The sequence below is a fragment of the Triturus cristatus genome, chromosome 7, assembly GCF_964204655.1.
Source record: "Triturus cristatus chromosome 7, aTriCri1.1, whole genome shotgun sequence".
NCBI classification, from domain to species: domain Eukaryota; kingdom Metazoa; phylum Chordata; class Amphibia; order Caudata; family Salamandridae; genus Triturus; species Triturus cristatus.
Genome location: NC_140590.1, coordinates 557337641 through 557352904, shown reverse-complemented (window position 1 = coordinate 557352904; position 15264 = coordinate 557337641).

The window sequence follows — 15264 nt, the reverse complement described above, 5'->3', positions numbered from 1 at the left end:
CACCCTGGGCCTCGCAGTCCCGTGTAGTCAGCCTCGGTGGTGGGTCCCTCGGATGTCGATCACGGCGTCCTTTCCGAGTGGGTACCAAAAGCCCAGCAGCGTCCCAGCGCTTCGCCCTTGACAGGAATTAACCCACTTTCGAGCGGCTCCCGCGAAGCGGGGGCCGCGAGGAGTCGAGGTTAACAGCAGCGACCTCTCGGTGCAAGAAGCAACGAGCTCCACAATGTCCCAGCGCTTTGTAACGCACGGGGAAGCAATCGATGGAGGCGGGGCCGGGAAGAGGTACCAGGTGTGCAAGAATAATTGCCAGAATGCACCCTGGGCCTCGCAGTCCCGTGTAGTCAGCCTCGGTGGTGGGTCCCTCGGATGTCGATCACGGCGTCCTTTCCGAGTGGGTACCAAAAGCCCAGCAGCGTCCCAGCGCTTCGCCCTTGACAGGAATTAACCCACTTTCGAGCGGCTCCCGCGAAGCGGGGGCCGCGAGGAGTCGAGGTTAACAGCAGCGACCTCTCGGTGCAAGAAGCAACGAGCTCCACAATGTCCCAGCGCTTTGTAACGCACGGGGAAGCAATCGATGGAGGCGGGGCCGGGAAGAGGTACCAGGTGTGCAAGAATAATTGCCAGAATGCACCCTGGGCCTCGCAGTCCCGTGTAGTCAGCCTCGGTGGTGGGTCCCTCGGATGTCGATCACGGCGTCCTTTCCGAGTGGGTACCAAAAGCCCAGCAGCGTCCCAGCGCTTCGCCCTTGACAGGAACTAACCCACTTTCGAGCGGCTCCCGCGAAGAGTCGAGGTTAACAGCAGCGACCTCTCGGTGCAAGAAGCAACGAGCTCCACAATGTCCCAGCGCTTTGTAACGCACGGGGAAGCAATCGATGGAGGCGGGGCCGGGAAGAGGTACCAGGTGTGCAAGAATAATTGCCGGAATGCACCCTGGGCCTCGCAGTCCCGTGTAGTCAGCCTCGGTGGTGGGTCCCTCGGATGTCGATCACGGCGTCCTTTCCGAGTGGGTACCAAAAGCCCAGCAGCGTCCCAGCGCTTCGCCCTTGACAGGAATTAACCCACTTTCGAGCGGCTCCCGCGAAGCGGGGGCCGCGAGGAGTCGAGGTTAACAGCAGCGACCTCTCGGTGCAAGAAGCAACGAGCTCCACAATGTCCCAGCGCTTTGTAACGCACGGGGAAGCAATCGATGGAGGCGGGGCCGGGAAGAGGTACCAGGTGTGCAAGAATAATTGCCAGAATGCACCCTGGGCCTCGCAGTCCCGTGTAGTCAGCCTCGGTGGTGGGTCCCTCGGATGTCGATCACGGCGTCCTTTCCGAGTGGGTACCAAAAGCCCAGCAGCGTCCCAGCGCTTCGCCCTTGACAGGAATTAACCCACTTTCGAGCGGCTCCCGCGAAGCGGGGGCCGCGAGGAGTCGAGGTTAACAGCAGCGACCTCTCGGTGCAAGAAGCAACGAGCTCCACAATGTCCCAGCGCTTTGTAACGCACGGGGAAGCAATCGATGGAGGCGGGGCCGGGAAGAGGTACCAGGTGTGCAAGAATAATTGCCAGAATGCACCCTGGGCCTCGCAGTCCCGTGTAGTCAGCCTCGGTGGTGGGTCCCTCAGATGTCGATCACGGCGTCCTTTCCGAGTGGGTACCAAAAGCCCAGCAGCGTCCCAGCGCTTCGCCCTTGACAGGAATTAACCCACTTTCGAGCGGCTCCCGCGAAGCGGGGGCCGCGAGGAGTCGAGGTTAACAGCAGCGACCTCTCGGTGCAAGAAGCAACGAGCTCCACAATGTCCCAGCGCTTTGTAACGCACGGGGAAGCAATCGATGGAGGCGGGGCCGGGAAGAGGTACCAGGTGTGCAAGAATAATTGCCAGAATGCACCCTGGGCCTCGCAGTCCCGTGTAGTCAGCCTCGGTGGTGGGTCCCTCGGATGTCGATCACGGCGTCCTTTCCGAGTGGGTACCAAAAGCCCAGCAGCGTCCCAGCGCTTCGCCCTTGACAGGAATTAACCCACTTTCGAGCGGCTCCCGCGAAGCGGGGGCCGCGAGGAGTCGAGGTTAACAGCAGCGACCTCTCGGTGCAAGAAGCAACGAGCTCCACAATGTCCCAGCGCTTTGTAACGCACGGGGAAGCAATCGATGGAGGCGGGGCCGGGAAGAGGTACCAGGTGTGCAAGAATAATTGCCAGAATGCACCCTGGGCCTCGCAGTCCCGTGTAGTCAGCCTCGGTGGTGGGTCCCTCGGATGTCGATCACGGCGTCCTTTCCGAGTGGGTACCAAAAGCCCAGCAGCGTCCCAGCGCTTCGCCCTTGACAGGAATTAACCCACTTTCGAGCGGCTCCCGCGAAGCGGGGGCCGCGAGGAGTCGAGGTTAACAGCAGCGACCTCTCGGTGCAAGAAGCAACGAGCTCCACAATGTCCCAGCGCTTTGTAACGCACGGGGAAGCAATCGATGGAGGCGGGGCCGGGAAGAGGTACCAGGTGTGCAAGAATAATTGCCAGAATGCACCCTGGGCCTCGCAGTCCCGTGTAGTCAGCCTCGGTGGTGGGTCCCTCGGATGTCGATCACGGCGTCCTTTCCGAGTGGGTACCAAAAGCCCAGCAGCGTCCCAGCGCTTCGCCCTTGACAGGAATTAACCCACTTTCGAGCGGCTCCCGCGAAGCGGGGGCCGCGAGGAGTCGAGGTTAACAGCAGCGACCTCTCGGTGCAAGAAGCAACGAGCTCCACAATGTCCCAGCGCTTTGTAACGCACGGGGAAGCAATCGATGGAGGCGGGGCCGGGAAGAGGTACCAGGTGTGCAAGAATAATTGCCAGAATGCACCCTGGGCCTCGCAGTCCCGTGTAGTCAGCCTCGGTGGTGGGTCCCTCGGATGTCGATCACGGCGTCCTTTCCGAGTGGGTACCAAAAGCCCAGCAGCGTCCCAGCGCTTCGCCCTTGACAGGAATTAACCCACTTTCGAGCGGCTCCCGCGAAGCGGGGGCCGCGAGGAGTCGAGGTTAACAGCAGCGACCTCTCGGTGCAAGAAGCAACGAGCTCCACAATGTCCCAGCGCTTTGTAACGCACGGGGAAGCAATCGATGGAGGCGGGGCCGGGAAGAGGTACCAGGTGTGCAAGAATAATTGCCAGAATGCACCCTGGGCCTCGCAGTCCCGTGTAGTCAGCCTCGGTGGTGGGTCCCTCGGATGTCGATCACGGCGTCCTTTCCGAGTGGGTACCAAAAGCCCAGCAGCGTCCCAGCGCTTCGCCCTTGACAGGAATTAACCCACTTTCGAGCGGCTCCCGCGAAGCGGGGGCCGCGAGGAGTCGAGGTTAACAGCAGCGACCTCTCGGTGCAAGAAGCAACGAGCTCCACAATGTCCCAGCGCTTTGTAACGCACGGGGAAGCAATCGATGGAGGCGGGGCCGGGAAGAGGTACCAGGTGTGCAAGAATAATTGCCAGAATGCACCCTGGGCCTCGCAGTCCCGTGTAGTCAGCCTCGGTGGTGGGTCCCTCGGATGTCGATCACGGCGTCCTTTCCGAGTGGGTACCAAAAGCCCAGCAGCGTCCCAGCGCTTCGCCCTTGACAGGAATTAACCCACTTTAGAGCGGCACCCGCGAATCGGGGGCCGCGAGGAGTCGAGGTTAACAGCAGCGACCTCTCGGTGCAAGAAGCAACGAGCTCCACAATGTCCCAGCGCTTTGTAACGCTCGGGGAAGCAATCGATGGAGGCGGGGCCGGGAAGAGGTACCAGGTGTGCAAGAATAATTGCCAGAATGCACCCTGGGCCTCGCAGTCCCGTGTAGTCAGCCTCGGTGGTGGGTCCCTCGGATGTCGATCACGGCGTCCTTTCCGAGTGGGTACCAAAAGCCCAGCAGCGTCCCAGCGCTTCGCCCTTGACAGGAATTAACCCACTTTAGAGCGGCACCCGCGAATCGGGGGCCGCGAGGAGTCGAGGTTAACAGCAGCGACCTCTCGGTGCAAGAAGCAACGAGCTCCACAATGTCCCAGCGCTTTGTAACGCACGGGGAAGCAATCGATGGAGGCGGGGCCGGGAAGAGGTACCAGGTGTGCAAGAATAATTGCCAGAATGCACCCTGGGCCTCGCAGTCCCGTGTAGTCAGCCTCGGTGGTGGGTCCCTCGGATGTCGATCACGGCGTCCTTTCCGAGTGGGTACCAAAAGCCCAGCAGCGTCCCAGCGCTTCGCCCTTGACAGGAATTAACCCACTTTCGAGCGGCTCCCGCGAAGCGGGGGCCGCGAGGAGTCGAGGTTAACAGCAGCGACCTCTCGGTGCAAGAAGCAACGAGCTCCACAATGTCCCAGCGCTTTGTAACGCACGGGGAAGCAATCGATGGAGGCGGGGCCGGGAAGAGGTACCAGGTGTGCAAGAATAATTGCCAGAATGCACCCTGGGCCTCGCAGTCCCGTGTAGTCAGCCTCGGTGGTGGGTCCCTCGGATGTCGATCACGGCGTCCTTTCCGAGTGGGTACCAAAAGCCCAGCAGCGTCCCAGCGCTTCGCCCTTGACAGGAATTAACCCACTTTAGAGCGGCACCCGCGAATCGGGGGCCGCGAGGAGTCAAGGTTAACAGCAGCGACCTCTCGGTGCAAGAAGCAACGAGCTCCACAATGTCCCAGCGCTTTGTAACGCACGGGGAAGCAATCGATGGAGGCGGGGCCGGGAAGAGGTACCAGGTGTGCAAGAATAATTGCCAGAATGCACCCTGGGCCTCGCAGTCCCGTGTAGTCAGCCTCGGTGGTGGGTCCCTCGGATGTCGATCACGGTGTCCTTTCCGAGTGGGTACCAAAAGCCCAGCAGCGTCCCAGCGCTTCGCCCTTGACAGGAATTAACCCACTTTCGAGCGGCTCCCGCGAAGCGGGGGCCGCGAGGAGTCGAGGTTAACAGCAGCGACCTCTCGGTGCAAGAAGCAACGAGCTCCACAATGTCCCAGCGCTTTGTAACGCACGGGGAAGCAATCGATGGAGGCGGGGCCGGGAAGAGGTACCAGGTGTGCAAGAATAATTGCCAGAATGCACCCTGGGCCTCGCAGTCCCGTGTAGTCAGCCTCGGTGGTGGGTCCCTCGGATGTCGATCACGGCGTCCTTTCCGAGTGGGTACCAAAAGCCCAGCAGCGTCCCAGCGCTTCGCCCTTGACAGGAATTAACCCACTTTCGAGCGGCTCCCGCGAAGCGGGGGCCGCGAGGAGTCAAGGTTAACAGCAGCGACCTCTCGGTGCAAGAAGCCGTTCGTATTTATTTTTTTAGAAATGTGGATAAAAATGGAAATTAGGTTGCTTTTTGAGTGATTCTAAATGCTATCACTCATGAGTGCTAGGCCAATACCTGTACAGACTGACAGGTAAGAGGGTTAAAAAAGAAAGACATTTTTAGTAATGCGGCTTAAACAGCAGTAAATAAGCACAAGGTCAATACTAACATTTGCATGTTTTCATATAAGCATATTGATTTATCACTGAAACCTGTTGAGCATTTAAGTTAGAGTGTACATTTATTGATATAATAAATGTGCAAATATCCTAGTTTCAGCTTAGTTTTTTTCACAAACCCCAAAATAAATACAGATAAAATTAGTGAAAAATAAATATCGAATAATACAGATGAAAATGTGCAAAAAATAAATTCCATAAAACCGGGAAACCTAATTATAATATAAGAAAAAACATAATTTGCTAAATTCTAGGTTCTTCTGTTCTGTAGCTGTCCAGAAGGAAAGCAAAAAGTATAGCCCTGGAATTCTTAATCACAATCTTATTTGATTTTCAGGGGCAGAGTACTTGAACTTCTGACTGGAAGTGGATACTCCAAAAGAGCACAACCTGTATTTGATAGTTTTAGTTCCATGCACTGTCATACTGTCTAACTCTTAAACCATGGTTAAAGATCTGACATCTCTAAACTTAAAGGTGACTGTCCTCTAAGAGGTCCTCTCAATACCTCTCCGTATGCAGCTGTGAGCAGACAACTAAAGCTAAATATCAGCAAATAGGCTCATGCAAGGTTGGACTATAGAGCTTGTACAGTGGATGGACAGTATGTTCCCTCAAAGAGGCTTTCTCTAGATCCGTGGTACTCATAGTATGGCCCACGAGCCGCCAGCGGCCCGGCAGGCCTTCACTGGCGGCCCGCGGACCTTGCCTTGCATTTTCCATAGCTAGCAGTATACACAGAAGATTACTGCAGGAGCATACGTAGTGAATGCGCATTAAATAGGTATTCACTATGTATGCTCCTGCGGCCATCTTCTGTGTTTACTGCCGGCCTCTGTGATGTCAGGGCACCTTCGGAAAGCTTCCTAAAAGGCCCTTTAAAAGTCATCTGTAAGCGCTTTCACAGCTGACTTTTAAAAGGGCCTTTTGGGAAGCTTCCTGTTTGGACAGAGACAGATAAGAGGAGACAGATAGAGGCACAGAGACATATTGAGGCACAGAGACAGATAGAGGCACAGAGACAGATAGAGACAGAGAGCGATAGAGAGAGAGAGACAGAGAGAGAGATAGAGGCAGAGACAGACAGAGAAAGAGACAGACAGAGATAGATAGAGACAGACAGAGACAGGGACAGACAGAGACAAATAGAGGCAGGGACAGACAGGTAGAGGCAGAGACAGACAGAGGCAGAGAGACAGAGAGGGAGACGGAGGGAGACAGAGGGAGGGAGACAGGGACAGACAGACAGATATAAGCAGAGACAGGGACAGTCAGATAGAGGCAGAGACAGACAGATACAGAGCGGCAGAGAGGCGTAGAGGGAGACAGAGGGAAGGAGACCGAGGGAGACAGAGAGAGGGAGACAGAGAGAGACTGAGACAGGGAGACAGAGGGAGGGAGTGAGACAAGGAGGCAGAGGGAGGGAGTCGGGGGAGACGGGGAGGGAGACAGAGGGAGGGAGACACGGAGAGAGGGAGACAGAGAGAGGGAGACAGGGGGAGGAAGACAGAGGGAGAGAGAGACAGAGGGAGGGAGACAGGTGGAGGAGGGCAACAGACAGACGGAGACAGAGAGAGGGAGGGAGACAGAGAGAGAGAGGGAGGGATGGAGAGAGAGAGGGAGAGAGAGAGAGCGGGAGGGAGACAGAGAGCTAGAGAGGGAGACAGACAGAGGGAGTGAGACAGAGGAAGAGAGAGAGAGGGAGGGAGACAGAGAGAGAGAGAGAGAGAGAGAGATGTGTGTATGCCAGGTCTGGTGGCTCAGTAGACGAATGCGTCCGCTGCAGGGGTCTGTGGTCAACCTCATGGTCACAGTTTTTTTTGCTCTAGCTCTGCCCCCCGTCCCCACCGGTGCGGCCCTCGGCAACAAACCACACTGTAAATGTAGAGAAAGTTTGTGAGTACCCATGCTCTAGATAGCTCAAGTGTGTATTTTACAGTTGGAACTTTAATTATGAGTCCCTATATGGCTACTGTTGGTGAGCCATAAGGCAAATATGTATACTGTGCTTTTGTTGAATCAGTTGGGTCCACTTACCTCTGTTGTCCAGGAGTGTTCTTCTGTTACATCAAAAACGGACCACCAAGTACACCTCTTTGGCACTTAACTCTCGGCATAGCCAGTAAGGGCAGTGCTATGTTTAATCAGGAAGGTGATGAGAGTTAATCAATCCAAACACAAGGATTCAAAATATCATTTAATAATTCAGTGCCCAGTCGGTGCTTTATCTTAGCTAAATAAAAAGTACTCTCTTCTACACACAAAATGTAAAACTATATAGGAAAATATTACAGTACTCACTGTTACCTTTGAATATACAGGGAAATAGCAAGCAATGTTTTACAACAGACTTACAATAACAAGGTGGTAAATATCTGTTTTCAAACCATTAAACGAAGGTGACATATTCACAGCTTACGGTAAATCCTACTATTCTGAGTTTTCAACAGGACAATGAAGCATAAAATGCAGAAGTGTTTTTTTTAACACAACAAATTCTGCATGTTTTTGCCATTTTCTGGACCTTTTCACCCCAATGTATTTAATCAGGTTTGACTTGCAAGTATTTATCTGGGGGAAAACTGCAAGGGTGATATAGTTATCAAACATCTCATAAATCAGATCCCTGCACACACGTTTGCACAGATAATGGAACATATCCCATAACCCTTAATGAAAACCTTAGTTTCATTGTGCCTTCAATGTATTACACCATCAGGTTAATGTGGGTTGGATCAGGATTTTCCAAATTCAACATGTGCTCAAGTCTCCAGGGGGCTTTTACCTTTGAACAATGTGCTAGATTTTGTCTCCCGTGGGGTTATACGTTTCTTATGTGGCACAGCTTAACCCTTACGATGGAGTCAGTGTGCTTCACCGAGAACAAAACAAACAAGAGGCATACTACACAATATCATATTAAAAGTAGAGGTCAGACATACAGCAGAGATACAGCAACAAACATGTCACAAGAAAAGTAGATGATAAGCAAAAATGAGGTGCTAGTTAGAGAGGGGTAGCTGGGAATGGTGAGGGACTAAAGGTGCCAGGATGAGAGGGACATGATTCTCGTCTGTATTGTGAGAAAGTGCCATCTTTCTTGCATGGTATGCCCCCACTTTTTGCTAAATTGCTGAATGTACTTTGATTAAGTGTACCCTGGACTCCTGCCAATCAGGTGCCCAGGGCCTATGTTCCTTCCTTAAAACACACCAACTCCAAATTGGCAAACCCCAGCCACATGTCAGCCCCTGGTAAATGGTACCCTAGGTACCCAGGGCCTTGTGGCCAGGGAAGGCCTCTAGGGGCTGCAGCACTCGTTGTGCCACCCTTAGAGGCCCTGTACCCTTACACACACACACTGCCTTTGCAGGCTGAGTGTCTGGGTGCAGGACAAAACAAAGAGTCGACATGGCACACATCTCTGTGTGCCATGCCCATCACCTACACTGCCAAGGCATATATCAGTCACCCCTCTAGCTGGCTGCCTTACGCCTATGGTGTGGGCACAGGAGCAGGAGCCCTGTGCCCCTACAGTACCCGGGTCCATTCCTGGGCACTGTAAGTGCAGTGCTGCCATTTAAGAGTACATGGTGCTGAGAGCTCGTCAAACACGAGCTCCACAGCACCATAATGGCAACACTGAAGACTGGGAAGTTTGGTATCAAACTTCTCAGCACATTAAACCCACACTGATGCCAGTGTGGGATTTAATGTACTAAGCACCCCAGAGGGCATCTTAGAGATGCCCCCTTACAACTAACCTACAATCCACGTCTGCTCTGAGGCTGCCCAGGCTGCCACACAGCAGACACGTTGCTGGACCCCTGGGTGGGAGAGCCCCTGCTCTCCCGGGCCTGCAACAATGCACATCCTGGGTGAGGTGATAAATCTCCTCCCCCAGGATGAGCAAAGGGAAGCTTCAAAGGCATGCCGCCTCTTGGAGTTTCCCCAGGCCACTGCAACCCCCTACTCTGGCGGGAAGCTTGGCCGGAAACCCCATACAAGGACAGGGGATGTGCCAGCCTGCCCACCCCACCCCTCAGGTGGGGGAGGCGAGGTGAAGCACATCTCCGGGCTCTCGCCATCTTGAAGATGGGGGGCCCTACCCTATCAGGATTAGGCTACTGCCCCCCTCCCACAGGAGAGAGGCAGGATAGGGGGTGTACCCACCCCAGGACAAGGACCCATTGGTCCCTGGCATTCACCTCCCTGTAACGCCCCTAAATCTAGTATTTAGGGGCACCCTGAACCTTCCTTCCCGAGATTCCAGATTTGAAAAACTACAAGAAGAGCAAGAAGAACAAAGACCTGCCCTGCAACTGCTAAAAAGGGAGGAAGACACCAACTGCTTTGGCCCCAGCCCTACCGGCCTGTCGACTCCCGGACCTGCACCAGCGCGGCATCTCTAGTGGCCAGCAACCTCACCAAACCCCGGAGGACCTGGCTACCTTTTGGCTCTAAGCCCTTGGGACTCCCATGAGTAGAGGCTCTACTCAGAAACCTATTTCTAACCCCTGGCAGCAGCCCGGAACCGCGAACCCAGCACACTCTGCACCAGCCAAGCCTGGCCAGTGCCGGAGTGGACAAAGACCCTGAGGACGACCCCACGGCGACTGTGACCCCGAGTCCGGCACCCAAGGACCCCCCTCGACATTCCGGAAGAAGCCTGCAGCCTCAGAACAGAGTGCCACCCCAACCGCGATCAACAAGAGGGTAAGATTTCCGACATCAAAAGCCACCCCTGCACCCGGCGCCCTGCGGCCCCCTGTGCCCAATCCCGGGGTACCCACCTAACCTACAACTACCCAACTTACCTCTCGAAGTGGTGGTGGCACCTGAAGCATCCTCGTCCCCGAGCTTGCAGCCTTTTTCCTAACCGGAACATTCCCATTGATTTCCATTGAGCGCCCGACGGCTCAAAAGCACCCTGCACCCAGCCGCCCGAGTGGCCCTGGCAGTGCAATCTCTACACTAGCCTACTTCCCCACTTGCCCTAAGTGAGTGACCAGGAGCCCAGCTCCCACAGCTGCGTGGCCTGCTAGTCAGCAGCCACCAAACCAGGCCCCCCTATTCCTCATAGGCTAACATTGGGCCTAACTCTCTCTGCACCCGGCCGTCCTGAAACCGCTGAGGGTGAACTGACTGTACCTACCTGACACTGGGAGACTCCTGAGTCTATGCCCAGAACTTCAACTCTGCCAGTCGAGAACTTACCCTTAAACCGCGATCTTCATTTTCCTCATAGGGTAACATTGGCTGGCTTTTTCTTGGAAATTCTTCTAAGTGTGAACTTTTCAAAACTCAAAATATTCACCAAAAATCAGCCGAGTACCAAAAACGAATTTACTCACCTGCTCTTAGGTGAGCTCCCAGTGCTGGATCTTGGTGCCCAGCACTGACTCTGAAAAGTACCCACAACTACACTTACGTTTAACTCCTTTTTCTTCCATAGGAAACCATTGACTGCTTTTCTGTGAAATTTCTTCTAAGTGTTGATTTCTGCAATCTTGAAATATTCTTTTAAAATCGTACAATTTCTGCAAATGTAATTACTTACCTGTTTCTGATAAAGACCCCAGTGCTGAGTCTAGGTACCCAGACCTGGATTACAAAAGTAACGATAAAGTACTCTACCTGCAACTTGAATTTCTTGCCATAGAGATCCATTGAATGTTTTATTTGAAATATTTTCCAAGTGTCAACTTTTGAAATAGCTAAGTATTATTTAAAAATCAGTACAGTAATTAAGTCGACTTTCACCACTTGATTCTGAATATTGTCCCGGGGCTGGATTTAGGAACCAGACCTGGAATTCCAAAAGTAATCTGAAAAGTAATGTATTACAAATAACCTGAATTTATCATTGAGCTCAATGCATTGTTATGTTTAGGAAATAGGATTGTTTATTGCAACCAACTGTGACTGTTTACAAAAATCCATTGCTTATTGCAAAAGTATTTATATTCAACCTCTCATTCTGAGAAAGTATATTTTTATTCCCTTTGTGGTTCTAAAAATAAAACAAGCATATATTTTATATATATAAACCATTGGCCTAGAGTTCAGTTATTGAGTGTGTGAGACCATTTGCTGACTGAGTGTGTACAACAAGTGCTTTACACTGTCCTCTGGTACTGCCTTACTGCTCGACCAAGCTACCACTTTAGAGAGTAAGGTCATACCTAACTTTAACCTCTATCAGCCCCTGGGGGACTGTGGACTCTGTACACCCTGTACCTATTAGGGAACAGTATATACAGAGCCACTTTCTCACATTGGTGGATCAGCGGTGGGATACAAACTTGCATTTGTTGGACTACTTGGTTACCATCTGATCACACCACAGAACTCTTAAAAATTGCCTTTAGAATTCTGATTGGTCTTTCCAAAATTACTAAAAGTCTTGCTAGGGCCTTGCTTAAGTCCCATTACAATTTAGAACAATAAAAGTCACTATAGTCAGGGTAGAGGGTTAGAACTGTCAGGTTAGAATGTCTCAAACAAACCCAGCTATTAGTGATAATAATAACATGGACCTGGTGGAGGAGCTCGATCTCACACCTTACTTACTCTTGTCTTTCAAGGAATTGAGGTCCTTATGTAAACTTAAAAAATTACAAATGGGTCTGCATCCAACCAAACTAGGGCTCCAGGAGCTCTTGGCTGAGTATGCTAAGGACCACCCATCTGAACATGGTGATGGCCAGTCAGATGAGGAAAGGGAAGCAGAAGAGGTTGACAACAACCCCCCTGGGCTATTCCCTAGGGAGGAGAGGGTACCCATACCCTCCCTCTCAAGAATTAGCATCTGGGAACCTAGAGACTACACAGGTGGCTCTGGTCCCAGAGAGAACACTGGGGGACCCCCCAGTGAAGAGGACAGCCTTGTGAGGCTGGCCAAGAGATTAGAGCTAGAGTCCAGGCTCCTGGCTCTAGAAAAAGAAAGGAGAGAGATGGGTTTAGCACCCATCAATGGTGGCAGCAATAACAAAAATAAGGATAGGGAGGAAACTTCTGACCTTAAAATCCCCAAAGGGATAGTCCCTAAATTTGAGGACGGTGATGATATCACCAAATGGTTCACAGCCTTTGAGAGGGCTTGTGATATCAGAAAAGTGAAGAAACCTCTCTGGGGGGCACTCCTGTGGGAACTGTTCTCTGGTAACTGCAGAGACAGGCTTCTGACCCTCTCTGGGCCAGAGGCAGGATCCTATGACCTCATGAAGAAAGCTCTGATTGAGGGATTTGGATTCACCACTGAGGAGTATAGAATTAGATTCAGGGGGGCTCACAAAACCCAGACCCAGTCCTGGATTGATTTTGTAGATTTCTCAGTGAAGACACTGGATGGTTGGTTAGCTGGACATGGTGTGCAGGATTTTACTGGATTGTACAATTTATTCATGAAGGAACATATTTTGAGTACCTGCACAAATGAAAAGTTGCATCAGCATTTGGTAGACCTAGGTCTAATTTCTCCCCAAGAATTGGGAAAGAAGGCAGACCACTGGGTCAAGACTAGGGTGACCAAGACAACCACTGGGGGTGACCAAAAGAAAGTGGTCACAAAACCTCCCCAGGGGAAAGGTGGTGAGAATCCCCAAGATAAAAAGTCTGAGTCTTCCAAAGGGCCCCAAAAACCTGTGCTGGTGGGTGGGACCCAAACTACTCCCTATGTGCCCCAACCATATAGGGGGAAGAACTTTGATCCCTTAAAGGCCTGGTGTAATACCTGTAAAAAGCAGGGACACCTAACTGTAGCTTGCCCCCAAAACAAAGCCCCTAAGGCACCCAGTACAGCTACTCCTGGGGCAGCAAGCATACAAATGGGATCAGAGGTGTACCCTGAGCAAATCTGGGAACACACTGAAGCAAGTTTAGTCTCCTTGGGAGAAGTGGAGTTTGCCACTGTAGCTGTGTGGCCCCCCAACCTAAAGAAATACTTACAGTACCCCTGGGTGAATGGAACTAGGGTAGAAGCTCTGAGGGATACAGGTGCCAGTGTCACTATGGTGAAAGACACACTGGTTTCCCCTGAGCAATACTTGATTGGGAAGTCTTACCCAGTCACCAACGCTGACAGTGTCACCACTAGTCATCCCATGGCCATGGTAACATTAGGCTGGGGGGGGGGGGGGTTACTGGCCTGAAACAGGTAGTGGTCTCTCCAAAGTTGCCAGCTGCCTGTCTGCTTGGAAATGATCTGGAAACCTCAGCCTGGGCTGAGGTTGAACTGAAGGCCCATGCAACCATGCTGGGCATCCCTGAATTGGTGTGTGTGCAAACCAGAGCACAGAGCAAGAGGAAGGGTGAAAAAGTAGGTCTAGAGTCTGGAATAATGGCCCAGCCAACCAAGAGAAAAGGAAAGAAGACTGAGGAACCAGCTTCTACACAGCAAACCATTCAGGACCCTCTCCCCAGGGAGAGGATTTGGATACCCCTGAGGGAACTGAGTCCATGGAGCTTGACCCTTACCAGGTTGAACTCTTGGGCCCAGGGGGACCCTCTAGGGAAGAGCTGTGCCAGGGTCAGCGAGACTGTCCCACTCTTGAAAGCCTGAGGCAGCAAGCTGTTTCAGAAGCCAGGGGAGATGTCAGTGGTACCCACAGAGCTTATTGGGAAGAGGGATTACTGTATGCTGAGGCAAGAAACCTCACTCCTGGAGCCACCAGGAGGGTGGTAGTGCCACAGAAGTACAGGGAGTTCCTCCTAACTTTGGCTCATGACATCCCCCTAGCTGGACATCTGGGGCAATCCAAAACTTGGGAAAGGCTAGTGAGTCACTTCTACTGGCCCCAGATACACCAAAAGGTGAAGGAGTTTGTCAGCTCCTGTGTCACCTGTCAGGCCAGTGGCAAGACAGGTGGCCACCCGAAGGCCCCCCTCATTCCACTACCAGTGGTGGGGGTCCCCTTTGAAAGGGAAGGAGTGGACATTGTGGGTCCACTTGAGCCACCCACAGCCTCAGGGAACAAGTTTATTCTAGTGGTAGTGGATCATGCCACTAGGTACCCTGAAGCAATTCCCCTTAGGACTACTACAGCTCCTGCAGTAGCCAAGGCCCTCCTGGGTGTCTTCACCAGGGTGGGTTTTCCTAAGGAGGTGGTTTCAGACAGAGGTTCCAACTTCGTGTCTGCTTACCTAACACACATGTGGAAGGAGTGTGGGGTGCAGTATAAGTTTACTACCCCCTACCACCCACAAACCAATGGCCTTGTTGAGAGATTCAACAAGACATTGAAAGGTATGATCATGGGGCTCCCTGAAAAACTCAAAAGGAGATGGGATGTCCTGTTACCATGCCTGCTTTTCGTTTACAGAGAAGTGCCACAGAAGGGAGTAGGTTTCTCACCCTTTGAACTTCTGTTTGGTCATCCTGTAAGGGGACCACTTTGTCTTGTAAAAGAGGGCTGGGAGAGGCCTCTTCAAGAACCCAAACAAGACATAGTGGACTATGTGCTTTGCCTAAGGTCCAGAATGGCTGAGTACATGGAAAAGGCATCCAAGAACCTTGAGGCCAGCCAGGAGCTCCAGAAGCACTGGTATGACCAAAAAGCTGCACTGGTTGAGTTTCAACCTGGGCAACAGGTGTGGGTTTGGAGCCAGTGGCACCAAGGGCTCTCCAAGATAAATGGAGTGGCCCTTACCCTATCCTAGAAAGAAAGAGTGAGGTCACCTATCTAGTTGACCTGGGCACTAGCAGGACACCCAAAAGGGTCATCCATGTGAACCGCCTTAAACTCTACAATGATAGGGTTGACATCACCATGCTGATGATGACTGATGAAGAACAGGAAGCAGAGAGTGAACCACTCCCTGATCTCCTATCCTACAGCCC